This window comes from Meriones unguiculatus, chromosome 11 (genome assembly GCF_030254825.1).
Source record: "Meriones unguiculatus strain TT.TT164.6M chromosome 11, Bangor_MerUng_6.1, whole genome shotgun sequence".
Classification (NCBI taxonomy): Eukaryota; Metazoa; Chordata; class Mammalia; order Rodentia; family Muridae; genus Meriones; species Meriones unguiculatus.
In genome coordinates this window covers 106394901-106422896 of record NC_083359.1, presented here as the reverse complement: position 1 = coordinate 106422896, position 27996 = coordinate 106394901, and the positions used below count along the sequence as shown (strand labels likewise).

The 27996-nt window shown below is 45.1% G+C and overlaps 1 protein-coding gene and 1 long non-coding RNA gene across 9 annotated transcripts in view; one reads left to right on the top strand and one right to left on the bottom strand.

Annotated features, from left to right (window-relative positions):
- Esrrg (estrogen related receptor gamma) overlaps positions 1 to 27996 on the bottom strand; it is a 612722-nt gene that overhangs the window by 566395 nt on the left and 18331 nt on the right. For 3 of the 8 annotated variants that reach the window (XM_060364901.1, XM_060364894.1, XM_060364906.1), the window contains exon 1: positions 2151 to 2378. The exons of 2 other annotated variants lie outside the window; for them this stretch is intronic. The gene's annotated coding sequence lies outside the window, so the exon portion shown is untranslated. Of the gene's footprint in view, positions 1 to 2150; positions 2379 to 2462; positions 2595 to 27996 lie in introns of those variants that run through there. 3 more of the 8 variants (XM_060364900.1, XM_060364895.1, XM_060364904.1) reach the window with 2 other exon arrangements.
- Positions 2513 to 27706, top strand: LOC132646420 (uncharacterized). The gene is made up of 3 exons (XR_009584682.1): positions 2513 to 2651; positions 25772 to 25932; positions 27141 to 27706. It is a non-coding gene; the product is annotated as an uncharacterized LOC132646420 (long non-coding RNA).

Sequence of the window (27996 nt, the reverse complement as noted above, 5' to 3'; positions counted from 1 at the left end):
TTTGCCTTGAGTGCTCAACATGGCGAAGGAGTAGGAGAAACAAGCCACGAGGAAGATCAGCAGCAAACATAAGCCGTGACCTCTGGTAGGCCATGCCAAAATTCTCACTCCAGCTGAGAACAGGGGCCCTGTGAAGGAGGCTGCCCTGATACTGTTTTCTGAAACACGCTCCTGAGAGCTTTTTGGTGATCTGTGAGCTTAGTTAGCCCTTATCTTGCTGCGCTGCTACACTCATGCTGAGTCAAATTTGGAGCTCAAAATGAAAGATGAAAGATCTTGAAGATCACTTAATATTGAAATACTGTTGTGGTAATAAGTGGTGCTCCGTTGGAGATGGGAACATGGCACTCTCGGGTAACCTTTTAATTTCTTGAAAAATTGCACAGAATAAATTGAGCTGTGCACACACACATGAAATCCTAATCGATTGATCTAGTCTATTCAGTTGAGCAAAGAATACCAGCAGGTTTCAGTACATACCATACGAGAAGACTTAAATGGTTTTGATTTGCTAGGGGAAAGGAGCCATCTTTTCCCTGTGCTCAACACCCTCATCAGCGGACAGTTCATGCAACATGATGCCATTCACCATAGACACACATTTAATACTGCATAATGTAAGTTTAAAGAGTTAGGAGAATTGCTTTAGGACGAAATAACAAAGGCACAGATAGTAGCAGAGGAATCAATGTTGGAAAGATCCTGGAGGCCTGCTTCCTCAAAGCAAGGAAGCCGCCCCTTCAAGGTCAAGTCACCTCCATCAGCATTTCCATGCCTGTGCCATTGCTGAGCTCAGACCTGCTAGGACTTCCAACTTCCCTCTCTCTGTCGAAAGACAGAACTGTTTCTCAGGTTAGCTAAGTCAGTTTGATAGCATCAAATCTACTGGACAAAAGAATACAAAGCCAAACACAAGCCTAAAGCCACTCTAAGCTCAATGCCCTGCCTTCCATCCTCCCTCAGAGACTTCTGACTCTCTCTCTCTCTCTTTGAACTCGGGTGTTTCTGAACTCAGGTGTTCTCCAAACACCATCCCCTATTTGGTTTTTGGGCAGTGTGTGAAACAAATGAGTTTTTCCTCAAAACTATCCGGACCCATTCAGCTGCCCTGGAACACAACTTCAGGAGTCTGCAGGAGCTTCTTGTTTTGAAACACTAGGCAGGGGCATTTGACAGTAGCAGGGGGTCATAGGCCTATTTGGCAACTCAGAATCTACCCCAAAAAGCAGCACAATGAATAAACACATAATAGTCAGCCCTCAGCACTGAGGTTGGTCACAGTTGCCTTGGGGGGGAAAGGGGGCTCCAGGCCTTTCCAGAACTGCTCCTTAAGATCCTGGAAGGAGGAGGAATTGAATCTAGAAGCAGGTTCTCTGCTTGAAAGGAAGAAGAGGGGAGGGGAGCCTTGGGTCTCCTTTCACCCGAAATGGGGGTGATGGGAACTCCGGGGGGGGGGGGAGGGGAGGCTGGGCTGGGCTCTCTGCTGCAGGCGCTCTGACAGACTCCAAAGGTGGCCAGGTATGATAAGCAGTTTGAAACACTTAGTCCAGTGACCTCCAGACAACTTCGGTGACTTCCTCCCTGGGGAAGGTGAAAGCACTGGGAAGCCTGGAGAGGAGGGGAAGGCTTAGAGGACAGGAGGGACACGCAGCACCACAACAGCAGCACTGCCCGATGGCAACACCCTCCAACTCCGGACACCCCCTTCAGCCCCGGCCACCCCTACCCCATGTCCCCTTCGCCCTATCTCCTTCCAGTCCGGGTTCCCTAACTCTGCCCGAGGTCTTTGCCACTTTCCCAAGCACTGAAGTCTATAAGCAGGAAGGGGGGATGGGAGGGGTGTTGAAAGAACGAATCTAACAGCAATTCGAATTTATCTGTGTCTCTAGCACACACCTGACAGTTTTGCAGTCTGGGCCAGCAAGTCTACAAGAGGTGGGCACTACTTATGCGTGTGTTATTGAGAGGGTGTCCTTTTTCTCTTTCTTTTCTTTCTTTCTTTTCTTTTCTTTTTTTTTTTTTTTTTTTCTCCAAGAGACTCTAAGCAAGTGAAGGGGGAAGGGGGTAGCAATACGGATTCCAAGCCGGACTGCAAACACAGATGCAAATGTCTGTCTCCAGACGCTGATGGTTAAGGATGGGGCAGTTACCTTTGGCGGGGTCAGAACTGCAGCAGGTTAATCGGGTGAGTCCTCGGGGATTTTTTTTTTAATTTTTTTTTTTTTTCAAAGCAGCCGAAGCAGCCCCGGTTGCTTTGGCTTAGGAAAGTCTACAGACCCCCCCATGCAGGGACATCGTACATCTCACACACGCCTCCTTGAGCTGGGCTCCCGCGACCTCGGCGGGACGAGGGGGTGGCGGGTGGCCGGCGGGCAGCCGGGGCCGGGCCCCAGGCTGTGTCCCCGCGCGCAGCGGCCCTGCGTGGGCCCCGGGGTCCGCGTCCCGAGCGGCGCAGCACTCACCCAGCCGGGCGGCGAGGGGCCGAGCTGCGCCCGCGGCTAGCCGGAGCGCCCAGGCGCCTCCCTTCGCTCTTGGTAGCGTCGGTCCGCACTCCCTGTGACCCAGGACGTCATGATGCCTTCCCTGTTTTCTTAATGATAACTTGGCAGAAGAGGAGACAGGCTGCCGGGTTCTCCTCGGGTGGCTGCATGGTATGTGCACGTTTCTCTTGGCATGCGTTTGGCTCCCTCTTTTTTAAAAAAAAAAAATAAATAAATATATCTCTATTATTTTTTTGAAAAAAAAATTTTCCCCGGCACTGTCAGAATTTGATGGCATTACTGCGTTTGCATAATCGACGCCTCTGGGTGTGTATAGATGTATGTATGTGCGTGTGATTTCTTTTTTCCCTTTAAATCCTGCTGCTCCTGCCTCCGTCGCCGCCGCAGCCGCTGCAAAAGCAAGCATGCGTTCCTCTTTTGTCTTTCATTTTACCTTCAGGGTGACATTCAGTGCCAACTGCTCCCTTTTGACCGTCGCCAATCCCCGCCTGGGCAAAATAAATTTGAAAAAAAAAAAATACGGAGTGGGGGAAGGGAAGGAAGAACCCCTTCAGCCCCAATGCTGGGGTGCTGGGTGTCCATTCCCCGAGCTGCCGGATCCCAGACCTACACGACCCACCTCCCCACCTTAAAATCCAGCATCTTCCCTTCTACCCGCCCGGCCCAGGCGGCAGGAGCGTCCACCCAGGGCCCCATTGGTGTTCGCGGTTCACGCTGGCTGGCTTGTGTACCGGTGTGTAGGCCTCACACAACTGGAGCTATTTTTCTTTAAATCCTTCCTTTTTTTTTTTAATGGGGAGGGGTAGGGAAGACAGAGGAGTCCCAAGCCTGTGTGTGAGGGTCTATGGGCACAGCGGAAAACCGGGGGAGGGGGTGTGCTCCCAGCCTGTGTGTGAAGGGTTCTGTGGACACAGCAGAAAACTGGGGGAGGGGTTATGCCGGCATCCAACTCGCCACCAGGGGAGTTTGGAAGGACATAAAGGGTGATAGCTTTTATCTGACTTATTCTAAACGGCAGTAAAACTTTCTACATGGAGACAGAGATGTGACGGCTGACTCTCCAATGCCCTTGTCATTTTAATAATTCCGTTCCCCAGAATCAGTCGGGAGGGGCTCCAGGTGACCTGAAGAACTCTGTCTGCAGACAGGAAGGTGTGCTTCAGTATGGCCGCAGGACCAGGAGCGCACAGCACAGACAACTTGTTTTCGTCAGGCTTTCTTTGCTGTCTGCTCACTGTCTGGCATACCCACGCTGCCCTCTCGTCATAACCCTGGGTATAGTTGCACCCTGTACATTTGCCCAGTACCAGGCCTGACAAATGTTTGTCCATCTTTGTCACTACTTCCCCATTTGGAGTAGCAAAATGGATTAAGGAATTTCCCCCAGGCCTGTCCGTGACCTTGGTCTCTAGAATGTATTGCTGAGGTCACTCACTGTCCTCTACAGAATCCAATTTCCTAAAATATGACAGTAGATGCCAAGGTTGGAGGGGGAGGAGACATCTGACAAGAGGGAGGGCCTGAAGGAAACTTTTTTTAACTCGCCGAAGATCATCCTCAGTGGCTGTCCACTTAAGCACAGTTTATCTAACTGAAACTGGCTAAGTTTCATGAGAATGCCAGGGCACTTGTTGCGTCTTTTCCCTTTAGAGTCACAATCCAAGAATCGCTAGCAAACCCCACGGGGAAGACACTGTAATTATGCAAAAGCCAGACAATCAGAATTGGAGGAGAGCCTGGCTGAAGTAGACTAAGAGGGTCAGAGAACTATTGACGAATGGCCAGATCCCAAGACTTGAGCGGAGCCGCTCTCTCCACCCTTGACAATCAGCCCAGATGCCCTGGCTCTGCTTACAGTCTCTCCAGACTGCCAGGAGCAGGGCTGGTACATCCCCTTGGTGCTGAGAGCTGACCAGAGCCATTGATTCAAGAGACCCAGGGCCTATTCAGCATGCCTGTCTATAGACGTTATTGGGAACTTTCCAGTAAGTAGCCAAAACATACTGGTTAAGGGGCAAAATCCGGTTCTCTGGGCTTTGGTGGTAGTGGTGGTAGAGGGAGGGGGTTTTTGTTTTTCAGAACCAAACCCTTGTGAGCTACCTCCAGGACATCAAAAGAAAGGAAAAAAAAAAAAAGAGCTTGACTAACTTTAATTTCCTGATGTGCATTATTTTTTTCTTCTCAGGCAAATCCTGTCCATACTTCACTAACCCACATGTCAGTGCAGGGGCAAAGTGGTTCCTTTTGGCAGCTAATGCTTAAGTTCTGTGGAGGTCTAAATGGATGATTGTTTGCTTTCTTGCTTTTCTTTTCTTTTCTTGAAATGGGTCTTCGTCTTAAACACAATGGTTAATAGAGTTGGAGCGTGCTCAGTTTAACTTCCCAGCCAAACCAGGAAGGACTAAAAGGGCTTGATGCTAAGGAGCATGGGACTCACTGAGGTAAGGTTGTAAACGTGGCTGTGTTTGGAATGTGGAAATCAAATTCAATCTCAAGCACAGTGGGAAGGGAAGGTGAGGACTGGCCCCACCTTACATGAGAATATCCCCAGGATGGAGATGGTTAGGCCCGGGTTACACACCTGTGATTCAAACTTAAGGGCTCTGGACCTTTTGCCAGCTGCGGGCATCAGACCCAGACTGGACCCCCACAGACCAGTCAGGACGGCAACTCGCTACCATCTCACTGGCTCAGTGGATACACACCTCGCCCTTTCCCCCGAGTGCCAGGCTTTCCTTCTGTCTCTCTGAGTTCAGTTCCTTATTCTAGTTCTACCCACCACTGAGGTCCAACTTCCAAAACCCTATTGCATTCAAAATGCTGTTATTTATGGCCATTCTGCTCTTCCGTAGTTCCACAATTTTCACTGCTGCAGAGAACATCACTGTTCTCCATTTGGGGGCTATTTTTAATCCCTTCTCCACCTTCCAAGTCTTCTCTAACAGAACTATGCCTCCCTACACCCCCATCTTTTCCGGGTTACGCAGCCTGGTGCCAATTCTAACGCTGGCTTTCATTTACGCCTCTGTGCATTAATCCACACGAAGGTACCCTTTGGAGTACAAGAACAGCACTCCTCAATCTGATAGACTTTGAAAGTTTTATATAACCGACGCCTGTTTTTTTCCTTTCATCTGAAAATGTGCAAACTGGTTTTCAGCATAGATAGTCCCCAGAAAAGAAGTCAGTCTGGCAGACCTGCCTTGAAACCTAGTACCTACAGGGGAGACTGAGGCAGAGAGTGCTCAGGTTCCAGGGAGGGATAAAGGAAAGGAAAAGTCACATCAGCGGCGAGATTATTTCACTTGATCACGATACTGCAGTGAGGCAGAATTTGGCATTGGGCTCCAGATCTTCTACTAACCAGCTTGCAAGACCTCAGGTGGAGGGCTTTAGTGCCCTAGTTGGACAAAACATAGTTAAACATAACTCCCAAGATCTCTTGAGCTCTATGAGCCTGAAACAGAATGTAAGGGAAGAAGAGAAAGCACGAGCAGCGTCAGCGTCCCACCAGACACCAGCGGTTTGAGGATTAACACAAAGGTGTTCAAGAGCCCGGACTGAGTAAGCCAAGCTCAGGTTCCTCCCACTAGTTCTGTAGTGTAATTAAGAGACACAGGATTTATAGACAAATGTCTATTCCAACTTACATTTTCAGGCTGTGGATGCAGCCCAGTGGTACAGCACTTGCCTGTGTGCACAGATCCCTGGAGTCAAATGCTCACAGAGAGGCGAAAACATAGTTTCCACAAGTGTCTGTGGCCTACAAGATGGAGATATCAGTAACCACGCATACTAGTCACCTAGCACAACCATTGGAATGATGGCGCTGGGCATTAGTTGAGTTTCCGTATAACTTACTCTCCTTCTAACACAACCTGACTTGATATGGGTGGATCCAATACTTGTTGCCCGGTGTCTTCAACTCATAAACAGCTGGAATAAAATCATGGCACACTTTGAAAAGCAGAGGTTGAAATCAAGAGACTTGAGAATGACAGACAAAAGGGACCTTTTGTGTATTTCCTGACTGTGGCTATCTTTCAGTTGACTCTTGTTTACCCAATTTAAATCAACTGCTTATGCTCACTGACTTTTGTGTTCCTCTTTGTGTGTGTAGCGGAATGTTTGATTGTTTGTTTTCAGGTTTGATTTCTTTTTTTTTTTTTTTTTGAAACAGGGGTCTCATATAATCCACAATGCCAATGTCAGCCTCCAACTCAAAATGTAGCTGAGAATGACCTTGAACTTCTCGTCTACTGTCCTCATTTTGCACTTGCTGAGATTCCATCACTAGGCCTAGTTTACCCATTGACTTTCTCACCAGGTGTTTGTTGGGAGAAATGAAACAATGGAGATGAAAAAGATGCTACAAACACAAAAGAGTTGTCGATCAGAGTCATGTTTCTAAAAAGTTTTTCACAGTTATCAAAACACATAGAGATAGGAACTCAGGTCCCTTGGTTAAGAATCTAGATTGATTTCAAGCACAGTTCATTATAGAACCTCGCAGAATTGTGCAATGAGTTAAGGGTAGGTATCAGGAGGCTGTGTGATCAACTGCCCCAGGCACAGTCCACTTTCAAAACTATAGTACAAACTCAGAGAAAATATGTACCTGGTCACACACATCTTAATGAAAACCAAGTTCATTAGACTGTTTATTTAAAATAGGCGTTCTGTGGCTGGTACATGATAATAAGCAAATAAATTCATATAAGGTGAAGGTCTTTATCAAGGCTTCAATACTTCAAGGACACACGAATGAGTTTTTTGTTTTCTGTTTGCTTCTCTGTTTGGTTTTTAGTCTTGAAGTTGTAGGTAGGGAAAGAACAGAAGGAGGGGTGGGGAAGCTAGTGCATGTCTTACAGTTCTTACTGTAGAAGATCCATAGTTCTCATCACATTCCAGATGTGTTGCTGAGCTTTTTAAAAGGTTAAAAGCCACTGGAGTAAGAAAAAAATTACTTATTTGAAAGCTGATATTAAAGAGAATAGATATTAACTCAAGGCAAATGCTATGCCTACCACAACACGGATAGTGTGTAATAACCACTAGTATTCAAAATGATAGCCCTGAGACACAATAAAAGCCTCTGTCATCAAAGAAATCTATTTTCAAGGTATTTTACTTAACTGATAGAGGAAAAAGTATTAGTCTGCTGCAAAGAGTTGAATATCGAATGAAAATGGGGCTAACACGTTTGAGCTGGCCAGGCAACTCTGCTAAGCAAGGCAATTGGAGTGGGAAATGTTCTTTTCTTCTTCTTTTTCTTCTTTTCTTCTTTTTTTCCCCCTAAGGAAAGACAGGAGAGACCTGCAAGCATACAGGTTGCAGAGAATGGGGGACAGAGTAGAATCCTATTGGGTCTGGAGGGAGGAGCAAAAGACAACTGAATCAATGGCAGGCTATTAATGGTGTGCAAATTAAGATTAAGAAAATACTGAATTTGGTTGGAGATATTTTGAGTCTACAGTCCTTTAGTACAACCTGATTCCCCTGGCCATGGGAAGGATGTAGAAGGTACTTGTGGCTGAAGAAATGTATTTGAGACTCACTAGTGAATTCATTATAGTCAAAACTGTTAATAAAGATAAGGGAAAAGGTATAAATGGAAATGATTTCAGAGCCTGAGACAAAACTCCATTTATTTGATCAAGTGCTAATTACGTGAAATACAGAATACCCTGGCAAACTGTTGGTGATTTTCAATTTACAGACTTCTGAATTTGTGCCATACTTTGCAGAATGGAAGTCTCAGTCCACCCTGAATTTTGGGTTCCACCGGGCTTTTCCACACTTTGTTCATTTCAAGGCTCCCTGACTGCCCGGGTGCAGAAGGAGGGGGCAGTGCATTCCCTGGCAGCCAGATTCAACTGGAAAAAATGCTCCCAACGTCACCTGATGCCACTGCCTCCTGGATGTGTCCTCATCCGTGTAGCTCTGCCAGTTGCTGAAGCAGCAGGGGAAACTCAGGGTCATGGAAAGAACACTAAACTTAGAGTCAGGACTCTGGAGGGTATCTTCACTGCTGCCTCTGGCTGCTCTTGTGGTCTCAGCCTTCAAAGTCTGGATCTACCCTGAGCCAGCCCCCTGCCACCACTCTCAGCTTAGTCCCCCAGAACAGTAATGTTGAGGTGATCAGCCAAATGAAGACATGAGTGGAATCAACCACAGGTCACAGAATCAACCAGTCTGAGACTGGCCTTGTATTTAATTAACTTCCTGTCACTCTGTCACCAACTAGCCAAACCGGTGTTTTAGTTATCTTTTGACTGTGTGTGTGGAGCACAGCAATGGCTCTCTAAGTGCTGAATGAAGGAATAAATGAATGACTGTCAGAGAGGAATCTCAGCCTGCACAGGCACCAATCTATGAAAATGCTTTTGATACACCAGGAAGTGTGGAGAGCTGGGCCAGCCACAGGTATATGATACACGTATTGAGAGGGGCCTCTTTATAATAAAAATACAACCTTTACCATATGCTACCTTAGGCTTCCAGACATTTTTAGGGAATAAAGTCCTTTATTTTCCTACACAGGATTAAGGTTAAAATGCAACTATTATCGTCTCTCCCACCCCCAAAATGTTAACACTGACTTTATTTGACATCAATATATAAACAACACATTGGCAATGCTTCCAGAAAGATATAGAAAGGAAACTCGGGGAGCTTCTGGACTCAGGGCCTCACATTCCCACAGCCACCGCTGTACGGTGAGATGGACCCAGAAAGCATGCCAGACATCAAATTCCTGAGGAACTGTCTGAATCTTCCGGTGGCCACATACTGTGCCTTCAAGGTGGAAATCAAATTACACCCATCAGTAGGAAAGGGGTAGAAGATACAATGTGTCACAGTCTGGCTACTGTGGGCAGGTGCTGGACAGAATCCCTTCCCTTTCCTCCTTCCTGCATCTTTCCAGAAGAGGAGGCAACCAAGCACATCCATTTTTATCTACTTGTAAGCTTTGCACTGAATGTCCCACAAAGCTCATAGTTTTAAGACTTTGTTTCCCAGCCTGTCATGCTATCAGGAAGTGGTGAAAACAGAAGGATGTCCGGTCTAGTGTGAGATAGTTAGAAGGAAGTGTGAAAAGTGGAAGGAAGGCAACTGTAATACGGGGGCACCCCCTCGAAGGAAATCAAAGGATCCTGCCCCTTTCTTGTCTGTTCACTTACCAGCTGCCATCTGGTACACAGCCTTTTTCCATAACACACTCGTGTATCATGAACTGTCCAGCTACCATCTCAAAAGGGACCAAAAGGCCAATCCACAGTAGCCTAAAGCTCCAGAAACAGCACTCTTTATACCGAGCACTTTATTCCGGGGATTAAGATATGCTTGTGGTCCCCAAACTGGACCATCCATCTAATCACTTGCTCAATTCATCTCTCAGAGAATCTCCTGTTTACAGAGAATCACAGCCGGCCAAGGTGCAGAGAATCATAGAATGCAGAGTACGATGGAAAACAGATAGCACAGCTCTTCTTCCCAAGGCTCAAGGTTGACTGTGGAAGACAGGGTGGAAAGAGCATTGGAGACAGAGGTGGGTGACTACAAGAAAATGGCGTCTTCAGACCAGGAGAGTTGCAGATTTGAACGTACAGTGGTAGCTATGGCATACGTAAGACTTACGCAAGCCCAAGCGGGACTAAATCCCAGCATGGAGGGAGGGATTTAGCATGAAATCCCACTCCTGGCAGTGGAGTTATTGGGCAGCCATTAGCTGCTGGGAGATGGAGGAACCGTTTTGTCTAAGAGCATAGCCTCAGGTATGCTAACCACACTCAACAGGAGGCCACATGTTGAAGAACATTTGGGCCATACACATTGGTCTCAAAAGGTTTAAAAAAATGATAAGCACAAAGTTGGGTAGGTAGGGGAGGGGGTGTGAAACTGGGAGGATTTGGAGGAGAAGAGGTGAATATGATCAAAACACACACAAAACCCCCCAAATAACTGAATTAAAAAAAAAAAAACATTTAAATACTGTCGCTCCAGTTACTCTCTGCAGCAATTAGGTCATAACATCCAAAGGCAAGAGCCAAGGAGTCATACTTGCTAGCGAAAGCTGTCCAAGTATGAGATCAAGAAGATACCTCAACAGGTAACGCTTGTACATTTGTAAGGACCAGAGTCAGGATCCCCAGACTCTGTGTAAAAGAATCACACAGTAGCATGTCTGTCTGCAGTCCTAGAGCTTTCACAGAGAGATGGAAGGCAGGCAGAGGCTGGAGAATCCCGGAGAGCTCATGGCTCATGGGTACACAGTGGTGGGCTGTGCGGACCAACCCCTAAGGCTGTACGCACACTATGGCCTATGTGCAACTATGACAGCTCAAGCATTCACACGCATGAACACACTCCAAGTCATTCTACCACATGGCAAAGTTTGTGCCACTGGCTATTATAGATAAATGGGGCATGGGCTAGATAAATTAGTTGACTGATACATGATATTAATAAGTATCAATAATCAGACAGTAGTCCAGAACAGAGCAGGCTCTGAATTGTTTTCTTTAACCATCAAATCTTTTTTGGAATGCTCTTTGTAAGTGAACTCTAAACAGAGTAATACAGGATTAAGTCATCCCAGATACAAAGAAAGCAAGTTTTTAAAAGGCACATAAAACACCGATTACTTTTTGTGCTTTGTCATTCACAAAGTGCTTTACCACATTATTTTATTTAATCTTCACAACAAGGCTGCAAGGTTGGTATTTTATGCCTACTTTATAAAAGGTAAAAATTAAAAAAAAAAAAGAAGAAGAAAGTGAAATAAAGAGAACAAACTGAGGCTCAGGTCTCTGGGAACTATGCTCCTTTCCTAGACCACCTATCTTGGCAGCCCCACTGATGGCTGCCAGCAAGATGGCATCAGCACTGGAAGCTGGTACAGAGCAATGGTCAAGTTGCTAACAGCAGGAACCAGCGTATAGCCCAGGTGCCTGCAGGTGAGGATGGCAGTGAATGTGACCAACACAAAACAGTAAATGTACTTAAAACATTACGAGGACTGCAGAGTCTTCAGTAGGATCTTTGTAGATAACACATTGTGCTGTAATGTCAAAAGTTCCCACCCACCCACAGCATGTTAAGAAAGGCAGGAAGAGGGTGGGAGAGAAAGAAGTATTTTTCCGTGTTTTTTAATTAAGCAGATTGAAAATTGTTTAGAATGCTAGCAAGCCTTATGAATGTCTAAACTCTATTCCTTCCAACCTTAGAAAACCTTCAGTCTCAGCGTTTCTCGGCATTGACACCCTGACCACACGCTGCCCTGCCTTCCTCAGCTCTTTCCAGACTCTGCCCAGTGTCATTCTCTTAGGGAGAACCGGCAGCTTGGTTCAAACTTAAAACTGAAACATGTCCCTGCTTCCAGGACGTCCTCCTTCTCTCTTCCACTTTTTCTTTCCCCATATAACCCTTAGTACTTTGTAAAGCACTTGATAATTTACTCCTTTATTTCACTGTCCTACTTGCCATCTTTTCAAGCACCAAGAATTTTTTTTTCCCACACCATTATCTCCAGCAGCTAGAAAAGCAAGCATGTGTTCAAATAAGTCCATGGTAAGAAAATGAATGATTGTCAAAGAGAAATGTGCTATGGGAGAAACTCAGACAAATATGCTGTCTCCACCATTACTTTGTCTTCAAGAGTATCTTTTGGGCCATTGAGATGGCTCAGCAGGAAAAGGTGCTGTCAGGCCTGATCACCTGAGCTCCCCAGGATACATATAGCAGAAGAAAAGAACCACTATTGCAAGTTGTCCTCTGACTTCCCTGTTCATTCCATGGCACACATGTGTATACACACAAATGCCCATAAGAATAAATAAACTTAATTGTAAAAAGTCAAGCATCTTTTCTGGTTTGAGTTAATTTCACAATGCAAGGATGTCAACAAGATGCACAACTAACTGAAAGGTGAGGAGAATATTGAGATGATTTGCTCGTTGGTTATTGAAGAAACATTGCTACACTGGGCATGACTGTGTAGTTACTAAGAGAGGAGAGATAGAGTAGAGAGAAGAGGCTTCCAACCACAGATTTAAGACCCAATAAAACTATGGGTGGTCATGTACTGTGAAAATTCGTAATGGATCCTCCTGGGGAACTGTTTTCCATTCTCTCACACCAGAGCAGGCTTTGGAAAAGTCAGCAGGTTCCCTGATGTAAAAATGTTAATTACCGACTGACTTCAGCTTTCCCATAGGTGAACTGGCCTTCTGAAAAGGGTTCTACAGAGGTAGCAGGTGTCCACCTGAAGTGCCTCTGTGGGTGGGGCCTCCCCACCCTGTGCATGGCTCCAGGATGAGATCCCAGTACCATGCCGCCCGTGTGGAGCTTTGCTCAGGGAAGGCCAAAGTGCTGGGAACACTGAAATGCAAGGAGCGATGAGGATGGCCCACGAGCTCAGAAAATGACCCAGCTGACTGATTCCACCCCAAACACAGAAAGCAACAATGAAGCAGAGAATACAGTGACATGCTGCTCCCCCACGCTGCTCTCCTCTTCCAGGAGGGCCGGGTGTAGGAAGCAAGCCCTTTCAGTAATGAAAGTGGTATTTATTAAATACTCCAGCAACTACAAATTCAAACTAGCATTTCCCTTCAAAATAGTCACTTGGGGAGGCAATGTAATTACCTCAGCGATGCTGTGATTGCTCTAAACATTTTGGGAATTCCTCTTTTAAAATCACCTTCACAGCTGCTTTAGGACTCATATGGAAAACCAATATCATTTCGTTATGGCTTTACTTTATATAACAAAACTACTGTAGTGCAGGCTGCTGCAAATTCGGTTGGCTCTTGTGGTAGGTCAAAAACTGGCTTCTACTCAGGTGTTCTTCTCTATTAAGGACAGAGCGGGCCAGGCTGACCCTGATGTGTACACAGTAGGCTTGGAGCTGGGCACTGGAATTCTGTACTTGAATGCTTCTGGTTTTCACCAGAAACTATGGTCTAGAACATCTTGTTACACGAGTAGGATTTGGGGGTGTCAACTAGAGCAAGGCTTGGATCCCTAACATATATTCACTCACACAATATCTTTTGAGTCTTTATCATTGGCTCAACCAATAGGAGTCTGTTGGTGAGAGAGAGTGAAAAAATGTTACTGTTTAAACTCACAAACATACTCTCATCAGGACACACCCCTCTCTTACTGAGTAGTCTTGGCCAATCGCATGGCTTCAGTCTTTTCCTTGGAAATAAAAAGAAGAAAATGTCAGCTCCAGAAAAAAAAAAAAAAAAAAAAACTTTGAGTGAAATGCTGGGTTATTGCTCAATCAGGAAACCTGGAGAAAATAAACTACAAGGTCTGGGCCTCAGTTTCCCCTGTCTGTAAAACGTGTCTAAGAAGGTACCTATCCTCTGCTGGTCACCGTGCTGAGATGATGTACAGTGCTGACCATGGTGTCTATTTTTTTCAAGAAATAGTAGCTATAATTTTTTGAGACAAGGACTGTATGCATAGTTGAGAGCGACCCCACTTTCTCCATCTTGATGCCTCAGATTCCGAAATGCTGGGATTACAGGTGTCTATGACCGCACTTGACTGCTTTTATCATTTTAAGCCATAAATTCTAGCTCTGAAAAACTCCAACCTCTTCCCTTAACATTAACACGGAGACACCCATCGGCTTTTCATATTGACCAGATACAAAATTGAATTCCTCACTGGCTGAGCTTCTCAGATTATTCTAGCTCCTCAGCTCTTATTTAAAGACATCAATAACTGTACAGTCATCAAATCCCAAATCAAATTTATTTTGGATTCTCCCTCCAGCCTCACTCTACACCTTAGACCAGCACATAGGCATGCACGATTTTACCCTTGCATACACACTCACGCGCGCGCACACACACTTGATTTAAGTATGAAGTCATGTTAAATCCACCTTTTCAACTTTTTTCCATTCGTGTGTGTGTGTGTGTGTGTGTGTGTATGAAAGATAGAAGAGTCAACACTAAGATGCCACTGTATGCCAGAAAGAAGCACTAAGTACACATCACTTCATAACAATGTCACAGCTTCCTTGTGTGTGTAGCTCTGTCCAGTTCCGTTTTGATGTCCATTTTGAAGGTATTAGAACCAAGCTACCAGAATGTGACCCAGCTTCCCAGGGCCTATGCAGGAAGCCATTGAGAAACTGAGGCAGGGGCAGGGATGTCAATCCTGGCAGCTGCCCTGGAGCTGAGGTCTCTGTCATACAAATCTGCTGCTATTCTGGTTGTTTGGTTGTTTGTTTGTTCATCCACTTTACATCCCAATCATAGGCCCCCTCCCTCTTCTCCTCCCAGGCCTACCCTTCCTCCCTCTGCCCTATAGTCGCCCTTTCTTCTGTCTCAGAGAAGCCCACATACACCTACCCATCCCAGCACATCAAGTCATATCAGGACTTAGTGCATCCTCTACCAAGGTGGCCTGGCAAGGCGGCTCTACCAGGGACAAGTGACTGGAAATCATGCAAGAGAGTCCTTGTCAGCAACAACCCCCACTTCTTCCCTTGCTAGGGCACCCACATGAAGACCGCATAAGTCCATCGTGTACATATGTGTAGGGGGCCTAGGTCCAGTCCATACATGGTCCTTAGTTGGTGTTAAGCACAGAAAGAAATGAGGATGGGAATCTGATGTGGGGAGAGCAGGGGAGGGAGAGAAAGAGGACAAAAGACATGCAAAGAGAAGAGAAACTGTGACCTGGACATCTCTGAGACAAACTAGAACCCTATGACAAGGTAGGCTTCAGGGAGGATATAGGAGTGACTCTATCAAATACCCCTACTAGCAAGAGACATGGAGACTGAAGAGGCCACTCTCTAATCAGACAGGGGTCCTAGCAAAGGGAGAGGAACACCAACCCACCCACAGATCTTCGACCTAAATTTACCCTGCCTACAAGATGTGCAGGGATAAAGATAGAGCAGAGATTGAGAGGATATCCAACCAATGCCTGGCCCAACCTGAGACCCACCCCATGGGAGAGAGGCAACCCTTGACACTATTAATGACATTTTCTATGCTTGCAGACAGGAGCACAGCTGTCCTTTGAGAAGCTCCACCTAGCAGTGGATCAAAACAGATGCAGAGACTCACAGCCAAACATTGGGCAGAGTGCAGGGAGCCTTGTGGGAAGAGCGGGAGGAAGGACGGAGAACCTGGAGGGAGCAGGAGCGCCACAAGAAGACAAACATAACTGTTCTGTTTTTAAAATGAGAATAACTGAAATGGGTTCACCCAGCTCCCAGAGGACGTTGAGGTAGGGGGACTGCAAGGCTGAGGCCCTTATTTCAAAAAACAGTAAATGTTAGGGTACGAGGGTGGGGAACACCTCCCCCTTTCTGAGATAGGAGAAGGGGAAGGAGGAAAGGGGGAAAAGGATGGGGGTGGGGTGGGACCTGTAGGAGAGGAGGGAGAGGCCTGTGATGAGGACGTAAAGTAAATAAATAAATTTATTAAAATGATAAATAATAAAAACACAGTACCCATTAACAGTAACTCTGGACTTTTATGATTTTTATTACGTTCACTGGGTTTGAACTACAGCATGCTCTAGCCATACCGTGCGATGCCAAACTCTACTCTTATAGATGAACAAACTCAACTCAGAGAAGATGGGTTGTCCCTTTTCGGGTTCAAACGCCTATGGTATACTACCAGGGCCAACAAGGTCACCACCAAAGTCTTGACTGTACCACCCAGCCGTGTGATGGCCAGGAATCTGCATTCTGCTAAAGAAATCCTTGTTTCCATAATCAATCAGCATGTGTAACCCTAGACACTACCTCAAAAAGACACCACCTCAGCATATGGTACACCCAGTGTGGTTAAGGAGGGCTTGAGCTGCTTATTTCTAACTCCCCAGGGCAGCCCCTTAGCACAGGTCCTCTCTAACACCTGAAGCTTGTCTTTCTCTTCTGAATCACCACCAACTGGTCTCGCCTAGATTCCCTGGCTGGAGGACATAGCCACCACCTACCACTTGCTGACTCTTAGAAAAGTCCCAGACCATCTCCATGGTAACAGAGCCAGCACATCATTTTCCTGCTTAATTTCCCCTCTTTGGTCCTGCATGGAACAGTCCGCCTAAGGCTGCCTTCTGCCAGCAGCCACCTCTAGCCTCAGGTCATATTTTCTCTGGCCTATGGTTTCCAAGTACAGGAAGGTGTTAGCTGTGCGCCTTTTGGGCCTCTTAGAGGGAAATGCTAAAGGTCATGATGTGGTCACCAAGATACCCTCCCCTTTACCCTATTTCACATTTCTTCTCCAACCAATGGCCTCTGGAAACTCTTTGAGAACTGATAGTAAAGGAAACCAACTGACTGAATGGGACATGATGGTCATACCTCCTTTCTAGTCACACACAGACACAGAGAGAGAGAGAGGCGTGCAGGCAGGCAGGCAGACACAGAGACATAAAAAAGAGAATTCACATTCTTTTTCTAGGTGTTTCCTGCAAGTCTTTAACTTCAATCCAATCCAGCCAGTTGTATTCCACACCAGGACCTGGACATGAGGAAAGAAGAAAAGCTACTACTCCTGCCTTTCGGCTTGCTTGTTGTTTTTGTTTGGTTTGGGTTTGGGTTCTTGTTTCCTTTGCTCAGCTTTTGGTTTCTCTTGAGTATGGAGGGGTTTGTTTTGCTGGTACAGGCTCCCATGTACTCCAGGCCGACCTCAAGAGCACAGCTTGCTGAGTAGCCTATTATACGTGCTGAACCAGAGAGGGCTGCAGAACAAGCCTTCCCAGAACTGACTCCTCCAGGATATCATTTTTCTCATATAAACTCACCGACCAGAAGTTTCACTAATATGATGGACACTTTTGTTTTTAGAGACAGGGTGCCTCTGTGTAGCCTTGGCTGTCCTGGAGCTCACTTTGTAGACCAGGTGGCCCTCGAACTCACAAGAGATCCACCTGCCTCTGCCTCCTGAGTGCTGGGATTATGGATACATACACCATGCTCAGGCCCTGGAGAGCGCTTTACATCTTGCTCCCGTCCTTTTGTAGATGACCCTGCCTCCAGCACATGCCTATCACACTGACCAGCTCCTTCCTGCCTTTGACGCATTACCTCTAAAGTATGCACTATTGTGAACATTGTTCATGTTGATAATTTTGCCTAATATTATACAGTCAGCATACCTATCATGATTTAAAAGTTGGCCTTTCGTTTTCCTTTGTTATCCTCTGCCTAGAATAGAAAAAAGTCAGGAATGTGTAATACAGTTTTAATTGATCTAGACTTAGTGAGCGGACTAATCTTTGTTATGTGACACTCTGAGCGCTAAGGAAACAGAGGGATTCCAGTAGAACTCAGAATCTGACTCGTCCTAGCATCTTCTGGCTGATGGGAACGCTCTGTCATAGTCTTAAAACTTGGAAGAAAAACACTAGTAAAATTTGCCACTCTGTTATGTTACATCAGGAAAAATAAAAATAAGCCAATAACAATATTGATTCCCTTTCTGAGAACATTTGTTGAGCTACCCCTTTGCAATGTCACTAGACTCTGCCTGGCTCCGACTTTTCTCTCTTGGACAAAAGTTGAGCTCACATTAGTTTTTATAAGCTGTGACAATGATAAATATCCAAACTTTGGCCATAATTTATTCATGGGTGAACCAAATGCCAGTGCTTTCTTGATGGCATCCTGAGTGAGTTCTACTTATGCCCCATTCCCTGGTATCTGAACATTATACATACATATTACAACATTTTCCTCTGGGGTTAGTTTGGGAAGTTTGCTTCATTAGGCAGCAGGCATAGAACGGGGCTTCACCTCTTAATAGTTGCATTTAAATGCATATCCAAACATTTCGTTGGTGGTAGCAAGGCCTGAAGGTTCACAGGGAAGTTGCCTAGTAGATATATGGTCTATTTCTATGCCCCAAAGTTAATGCTAGGATGCATGAAAAACTCCCCTAAAATTCAATCTGAGCTACTTATGCACAGGGGCCACGGGATTGGCTGCCACACAATTATTTTAAGATGTTAGAAAGAGTGTTTCCCATCTTTCTTATGCTTGGAAATAGTTAGGTTTTATGGCTGCTGAGTCAGAGCCAAAAAAATATAATTTTATGCCACAATATACAACCTTTCCCTTTGGCTGTGAAAATTTATATGTACATATTTATGTGCATATAGAGATAAAAATCTTCATAAACAGAGTGGTCCATTTGAGATGAACTGTATTTAAAGCATGCACTTTCTGACTCTGATGATATTACTACTATTTTAAAAAAAAATCGGTTCTCTCCATAACTTACCATACCACAAACAAAAATCTCCTAAACTGGTCTTGAAGACTACAGTTTTTTCCCATTAGCTTTTCCCTGCTTTTTCTTCTACTTTGTGTGTGCTCATGGAGGGGACAGCGTACTTGTCTGCAGGTGCATTGCAATTGGATGTGGAGGACGGACTTCAACCTTCTATGTCATTTCCCAGGAGCCGTCCACCTTGCTTTCTCAGACAAGGTGTCTCATTAGATCCCAGAGCTCACCAGTTAGGCTAGGCGGACTGGCCAGTGAGCCCCCGTGTCCACCATCCTGGGGTTATGAGCACAGGCCCCCAGGCTTGGTTTTTCTAAATTAGGGGTAGGTCGCTGAGGTGAGCACTGAGGACAGAACTCAGGTCTTCACCCTTGCACGGCAAGTGCTTGATCAACTGTCTCCCCAACCCCCGTTATTATTTTACCATGTAAATTCTTAATATAGCTAACGATAGTGAGGCATGAGCTCCACAAGGACCAAATCATCTCTATTGGGTGGTTTTTACTTTTCAGCCATATTATTAGTTCGCTTTGTTGTTCACTAGGACACCTTTGTCGGCCTTATCTTGGAGTCCAGGTCAACCTCCACTTCATTAGCACGGCCATAGACAACAAGGACACACTGCCCATGAATTCCAGGCCCACCCAGCCTTGTGATTCATTGCAGACATTATTAATCAATCATGATACCCTTTTGTACATATGCCAAACATGGACTCAGAAGAGCTCTCTGCATAGCACTTTAATAACTAGCTGTCAGTTAGTCCAAGCAAGCTGAACCCTACAGGAGGGAAATCTCTTCAAATCACCTGCTAACCTCTTTTATTATTTTTATATTTCACACAAACACATCACTGTTCTTCCATGTCACCCTTTTCTACCCCCTCTTTTCTACCAGAGGATAGAGGTCTCTATCCTCTGCCAATCATCCTCCTTCAGCCAAAGAAAGAGATTAAAGGAGACACTAGAGGGTTAAAACGCTCCCGTGCTCATCTTCACTTCTTTCGTGCCCGCGGCTTCCTAAGTCGGTAACCGTAAGGGACCACTGATTTGGGCTATGCACGAATATCGCTCTTTCCAAACCATGGCACACATCTAATTTTGAGTTTCATCCTAACTTTGGTGTCTGCCTGTTGTAGTCACCTCCAAATCCACCCCACCCCTGTCTTTTCATGAAGGCCATTCAGAGGTGGAGGCCAAATGTCCATCCATCCCAGAAGAAGCCTGACCTTTTAGTGTTTTGTTCCAAGCTACCTAGCAGCAGGTCCCCACTTAGGAAAAGTAAGGCTAGGTCACTTTGGTCCTGTAGCCAAGATGTCAAGGTAGTGTCAGCAGCAGTCCACCCTCATTGCCATCTCCAATACACGGCTCAAGAGGACAAAGTCCCACGGCAAATAATCCCCCAAACCCACCAGATCTGGGGCTGAATCCACTGTTACACACGATGCCATGATTAGAGCCCAAAATGAAACAAAACGTCAGGATTTGTGTGTGTGTCTATGTGTATGTTTGTGTTTTATGTGTCTGTGTATGTGTGTGTATATTTGTGTCTTAGGTGTATGTGTATATGTTTGTGTTTTATGTGGGTGTGTATGTGTGTGTATGTTTGTGTTTTGTGTGTGTGTGTGTATGTTTGTATTTTATATGTGTGAGTATATGTATGTTTGTGTTTTATGTGTGTGTGTGTAGGGGTCAGAGGTTGTGCTGGATTGAGGACGTACACATGTCTGAAAACTGGATCCCCACATAATGGAACAGTTGGGAAGGATTAGCAAGTGTGATCTTGTGTGTCACTGGGAGCTGGCTTTGAGGATTCAAAAGCTCATGCCATTCCCTGTCAGTTCTCTCTGCCTCATGAGCTTAGGGATCAAGATGGGATCTCTCAGCTACTGCTCCAGCACCATGCCTGCCTGCCTGCTGCCATGCTCTCTGACAGGGTGATCATGGTAACCCTCTGAAACTGTGAGCCCTCAGTAAACTCTCTTCTGTAAGTGGCCCTGCTGTTTTAGCACAGCAAGAAAAAAGTAGCTAGTAGAGAGGTCCACCTTGGGTGTCTTCCCCAACGGCTCTCCACCTTGAGTTTTGAGGCAGAGTCTCTCTCTGAACCTAGACCTCCCTGATTTGGCTAGACTGGCTGGCTAAGAGGTCCCAGGCATCCTCCTGCCTCCACCTTCACCAGAGCTGGTGAAGTCTACTACACCTGACTTCTGCAAGGGTGCTGAAGATGTAGCATGGGTCCTTCACATTGCACAGCAAGCAGTTTACCAATGAAGCAATCCCCCCTACCCCCTGAAAGGTCAAGATTCTGATGGACCACAGTTAAAAGGTCACTGAGTCCTGCTAGAGACTATAAAATAGTGTGTACTGCTCGGCTGAAATCAACAAACAGAACTCTGTGACAAGGTGGGATTCACACAACTTTAAAACTGGCATCAAGCATCTCTGTACTGGTAGCCTTTTGACATTGTGATAGATACCAACTACAAAGCTCACACTCAAGAACTATGCAGTCACGTTACCAAAAAACAAAAAACAAAACAAAACAAAAAAACCTGCCTTTCAAAAAAATTCCATGTTTTAAGTAAGTTTAGGACTTTGTGTTTGGCTTTATTCAGAGTTATTTGAGAATGCATTTTGTTCATGGGTTGCGGGTTGGACAAACCTGCCTGGCACAAAAACTCTGGGAGCAAAAAGAAAGCTCCAAAGGAAAAAGGCCGTATTGAGAAAGTTTGCAAGATTTCATAAAGGTTAGGTGCTTTTCAGAACAAAAGACTTTGCAAGATTTCTGGTTCCTGTAGATTGGAGCTGGTCATGGTGGCACAAACCAATAATCTCAGCATTTAGAAGGATTAAGAAGATTAAGATTTCAAAGCCACCCTGAGCTACATGGCAAAATGCTATCTCCAGAAATGTTTTCAATGGATTAAAATTCCTAGACTCTTGCCTAGAACCAAAGAGACCTACGGAAGCCCTTCCTGGTTTTCAGCTCTGGACTCCCTTGCCACCGTCATCTCCTTGAGGGTGGGGGTAGTTTTGTGAGGGCTCTGATCACTACAGTGGAAAACCAAAGAGGACAGCAACTTATTTGCTGCTTCTCTCATTTAGACAATATTTACAGTCAACAATGTCTGCCACACAAGCATGAGGACTGAGTTCCTATCTCCACCTCAGAAGGTCATGTCAAAAAATATGAAAGTGAGAAGGGCTAGTGTGGGGCTGGGGTCCCAGGGTATGTGTGGATGTAATCAAGGTATACTGTCTACACGAATGAAATAGTCAAAGAATAAACAAAAATAGTATTAAAAGCAGGAGAAGTAGTATCTCATCTGCTGAATATGGGTTATTAGAATTCAGTGGAGACAGCATTCTGAAACTCCTAAGGAAAACTCACAGGTCTCTTGAAACATTCCTTCTAGACTGTCTCTCATGCTGTGCAACATCCATGGCTCAGGGCCTTAGGTCAACAGCCCCACCTGCTAGATAACAGCCAGCATCAACTGCTATCCTGTAAGTGACCCATTTGGCCTTCTGCCTGTTCAGGCCTTCAGATGTAACTGTATCCACAGCTCTACCTAGCCAACATCTATGTGCCTACAACTGCAGAGCAAACACAGAAAAAGAATTTAACGGCCATCTCTTCCTGAGTCCCTGGTCCACAAAACCATGAGCAAAACGAAATAGCATCTTTACGTTACCAAGTGTTGAGGCAGTTTTCATATAGTTGTGTGTTACTAGAGAAAACTTGTTACAAAACAGCATTCTATCATTGAAACCCAAAACAGGTGGCATTGGTTCTGTGAACAAATAGTAGACACTAGCTCTTGGGTCCTGGAGAAGATGGTTAGTAAAAGTGGAAAGAGCCTCAAGGAAGTAAGATTTTGAAAGGCATAAAGAGAAGTGTCAGGGTCTGGAGAGACTGAAAAGGGGAGCTCCTGGGGTAAACACAGATAGATCAGTTCACAAAAGGCTTGCCTAGAGCACAGTGGAATAGAGAGGAGACAAGACACAACCAAGCCCTGTAGGCAGAGTGTTGAACGGTTCTTCTCATAGCCACAAATAATGAAGTTCATGAAGAGAGCGGTAGCTTCGAGAGAAGATTGTTTAAGGCTGGGCATGGTGGACAAGAAACAGAGAGGGAGAAAAGTTGGTTTGAAACATTTCAGTAAAACACAGAGGAATTTAAAGGGATTCAAAGTAAACTTTCTCCCTCCAAGCTCTCTCAGAAAGCAATTAAGGCACAGCTAATGACCTGGAGACTGAGGTCAAAGCCCATCTACGCTGACGATGCCTTCTACAGAAGGTTTCCACCCCACGCTCTGCTCACACCTGAAGTGCGCTTCTCCACAGCAGCCCCAGGTGGGTTGGACAGACAAAGCGGGTGTGCTTTAATAGGTTAGGTAGTCAAGGTTCTGACCAACAAACAGCAGAGCTCATAGGACAGCCCTAGTACTAGTAACAAAACTGTCCTGGAAGAAGAGAATGTCAACGTTGACCAAAAGGAATGGCGGAACAAAATGAAAGCTCAGATCCCATCCTTCTGCCAGTGGAAAGGGCTGAGATAACTGCTCTTTGTAGCCTTTGTTCCTTTAGCCGGTAGATTTAACAGGAAAGGCAAGCACCGGAGAACAAGAGAACCGTCCCAGAGCCACAGAAACATCCCCCAACGATAGAGTGCATCACAGGCTCTGCTGCAGAATGCAGACCACCAGCTGCTCTGGCCTCCCATCCCTCCCTTTGTTCTAGTTGGGTGTGTTACCCCTGTACTACCACTGGTAGTAAAAGCAGGCATCGGTGGGTGGCAGGCAACCTTCCCTGAACCATGTTCAAACAGCTCCCAGGAATCCCCACGCATAGCTAAACTTGATATATTTACTTGTTGATTTTCTGCATTAGTTATTATTGGTTTATTTGGAGTGGTCTTCCGGGGGACCTAGGTTCAGTTCCCAGGACCCACATCAAACAATGCACAGTCACCTGTAACTGTATGTAAATTAGCATTGATGGTGAAATCAACTGAGGAGGAAATAATTCTTGAGGAAGAAATGTAAATGTGTTCCTAGCCTCAGAAGCACCCTGAGCTCTGTCTTTGCCTTCAGGTGACTGACAGGGAAGCAGAAGGCACTATCCGCTTTGCCAGCAAGCAAGTCCTTATACGTTGGCATGCTGCAAAGTGCACAAGGCGGGAAACATGAGTGATCATAGATCAAGGTGTTTGGTTACAACAATGTCCTCAATTTACAACAAAACAGCAAGAACTCTTCCATTCTGAAAGACAACAACCAGGAGATGTGCAGCATTGCCGGCATCTCAGAGCTTGTTCCGAATACATCCCTAAATGAAGCCAACGAACTCACTGGTTCTCCAGGATGAACGGTGGTGAAGTCAAACTTTGCCTTTTCATTGGGTCCCTGAAAGGAGGAGGTAGATTATGGTCACATCTCCTTCCATGGTGGGAAAAAAAAGGTTCCCACAGAAAATGAGGTACCCCTGTCACTATATTTGCATGTCCGAAAATGTTTCTATTGTTAAGTGTATGTGTGGCCTCTACCAGACTAGATGTCTAATCTTTTCACACCACACCACATTCCCATTGAGAAGGTTATGCCCTAGAACACCACAATCAAGCTACAAAACATAATAAAAAAAAATCACACAGTGTTTTAGTTCAAATTTTGCTTTACTCGTATCTATGCTCGAGTATGTGTGGTGCCAGGGTCTCTAGGCATGCCTGCTAGGGGAAATAGCTTTCTCTGTTGGAAAGCAGAGCATTGCATGATGCTTGCTGGGTGGCTGATGACTAATTAGTGCTAGCTACCAAGAAAAGGGCCCTATCCATGTGAATTCCAGACCCTCTCCTTTCTATGTGCCACCTCTCTCCTGGTTATGAGAAGTCAAATGCCCCACTCTGGCCCATAGAACCCTACTTCTCCAAACACTCCCCACCACCCACCCACAAACTTCCCAGCCCCTGTTCTGTGCTTGCCCTCTTGCACCTTTGTCTCTGCCTGCTCGCTCACTCAGACACAGCAGGCATGCTGTTCCCTCCCCATGAAATGTTCTTTCCTATAATTGGCTTCCTTAAGTTCTGCTGGTCTTCACCCAAAAGTCAGCCTCTTCTGCCCATCTGGGCTTCTCAGGACCCCACCCCTTCCCTTTCATCTTCTCGGATAACCTGCACCATCACCAAACACGCCATGACTTTTTCTAAACCATCACATTGACTCCATAAACCACGGGATTTTTGTCTCTTTTGCTTACCAGAATGAATCTAAACGCCATACCTGCCCAATGTAAAGAAGACAAATGAGTAAGTGAATGAATGAATGAAGTGACTTTACAGCAGACTGTTTCTAATATAAATTGATGAATGGGCAACTTTGCAGCAGGCTCACTTCCAGTCCATAGAACAGTAGTTTTGAATATTTTTCTCAATGACAATTTTTATATACATGAATGAAAGATTTATTAATATGTTTTTGCCCCTAAAATCCTGATACCCTACTCAGCCTGCTAAAATGTCTGGATTCTATGTAGACATTACAGAGAAAATATATTAAGGTAGGTACTTTTCCATTTTATGGCTATAAATGCCTTAATTATCTTGAGAGGAATGTATAATGCCATAAAGCCATCACTGTGGAGAATACTGATTGCTGGCAGCGCCTAACTCTGTTGTCATCACACTGGCAAAGGCCCAGATAGAGTATAACAATTTTCTACTAATTCAGGCCAAACTAATAACAACCTATGAGGTTCTTGATGTGTTTTAAGGGGAGAGATCTGCAGTATCTATCACACTTACAGGCAAGATCTCATCCAAAAGCTAGACGTGATGCCCGCTTGAAATGCAGCGAAGTAACAGGGAGATGACATCATGTCTTAGGAAATCATGGGGAAAGCAGTTTCCTCCATCATCTCTCATATTTTTATACCCATGCTGTTCGAACATGCTTTCGAAATCTAACTCAAATGTTTTCTGTTCTTAATTTGACAGGGTGGATGAAGGGCAGAAAATCAGTCAATCATGCTACTGAGAATCCAGACACCTACATTTAAAGGCAGGCCAAGATTAGTGATGGCTCCCTGCTCTCCATGCTTCCTGGCTGCTCATCTGCCTTCTTCACTGGGGTCCCCTCTCTGTTTCTCTCTCTATCTGTAAGTCAAGCTTATTGTGGTAGATATGGAACTGGCAAGAAACTATTGTTAGAAAATTTGGTTACAGCCTATGGGACCTGAAGAACAAGCCTGGGTGAGCCAACCTCAGAAAACTGATCTACCCAGAGTGTTTGTAGGATGGGGAGGCAGCTTAGCTGGAAAGCGCCGGCCAAGAAAGCAAAGACTTGAGCTTCAGTTCCAGAACATACTCTTAAGAACTGAGCACCATGGCTGCACTTGTAGCTGACCCTGGGGTAGCAAAGCCAAATAGGTAGATGGTAAGGCTCCTTCCAGCCAGCCTCATTTGACCTGTGATTCCCAGGTCTCAGTGAAACAAAGTGGACAGAGCTTGAGAAACTGCACCTGAGGTGACCTCTGGCCTACACACACACTTGCACCCTCACACACAACACACACATACATTTACAACTACACGTATACACATACTCAAAAGAATGCGTAATTTACAAAACTGTTAAGTACTTTGCAAAACCAAAGATGCCCTACCAATGATAGACATTAACATCCACAACAGATGGAGAGAAGCACCACAGAGCGGACAATAGGACTGGGAAGAGACTCGGCAGGGCGCTTCACGTCACTTGAGGCTTCACAGAGTCGCAGGACTCCTTGGGACCTCTGCTTAGACTCACATAAAACGAAGAGAACTGGGCTCCATGGAGTTTTGTTGGGAGCAAATGAAGTTACATTGTTAAAAAATAATGAATGGAATCAAACAAGTAAAATGAAATGAAATTCTATTGATCTGGTAATCACTAGGTAAATACTCTGTGTATTTATATACATCTCTAAGCCCGTTTCTAAGACCACCTTCCTAGGTTTTTTGAGCTTTCTCTTCACCATCCTAAGGTCTCTAATCTTCACTAAATAGACATCCATCCTCTGCTCCTACAGATGCTTTTTTGATATTCTTAATACTTTTTAGGGACTATTTATGGAAAGCAATCTCTACAATAATTCTGTTTAAAAGGTCAAGCAGATGATGTGTATTTAATGGTTGACCAAAAAGTTCAGTTTTTTTTATATCTCACCAGAAGTTCCCCTGACCTTGCCCTCATTAATCTTTGTCTTTCTAAAGCTCATCTCTTGAGCATATTCCTAATCTAATAATAGCAGCTAGAAATTACTTACTGTGTAGCAGACCCTGTCCTAACCATTTTGCTGATGGTAACTTTTAATTCTTCCAGCAAGCCTGAGAGGTACGAATCCTACCAACCCCACCGAGCATGGGGGAAGCTGAGACTCCAGGAGTCACATGACTAAGTGGAGACTGTGCTGCTAGGGAGTGGCTAGTGAAAGATATGAACTCAAGATACATGGTTCCTGAGACCCTCACCACCACACCAACCTTCTTAATACAGTCATGAGATGGTCTAGGACCCAGCAGAAGTTCATCCCTCTGAGTGACTGCAGTTACTGGAAACCTGTCAGAGCTGCGGTTCTCACATTATAGACGTGACTGCAGAGTCCAGCTGCATACGCAACAGACTTACCACGGCCAGTCATCGAAATCGATACGATTGGACTTTCTGTCACATGATGCTCAATTCTAATTCTCATCCTTAAGACTGACAAGAAGGATTCTGGCCAGATGGCACCATGTATGAAGGTGCCTCCCACCAAAGCTTGAGTTTGATCCCTGGGACTCATATTGTAAAAGGTGTAAGTAGAGAACCGATTCCCAGAAGCTGTTCTCTGCACTTTGTATGTGCACAGAGGCACGTGTGTACATGTATGTGTACAAGCACAATAAACAAATAAAAGTAAACGTTTTTAAGAAGGAACTGTATTTCATTTGAGGGTTCAACCAGTGTCTGCTTGACTCACATGACAGGAATTTTACCAGCACAAAAGAATGAATTGAATGTTCAAAGGCTATTTACACATTGCAGGGAAATACATTCTTTGGCTTCAGTTATCCTCATATTTATCCATGAGGATGATAAACATGGGACCTTACAATATAGATTTCTAATAAGGCAACAAAGGACAGTGCATCTATTTTCAGGAGTGTGAGTGAAGAATTTCTCATCTGGTTAAATA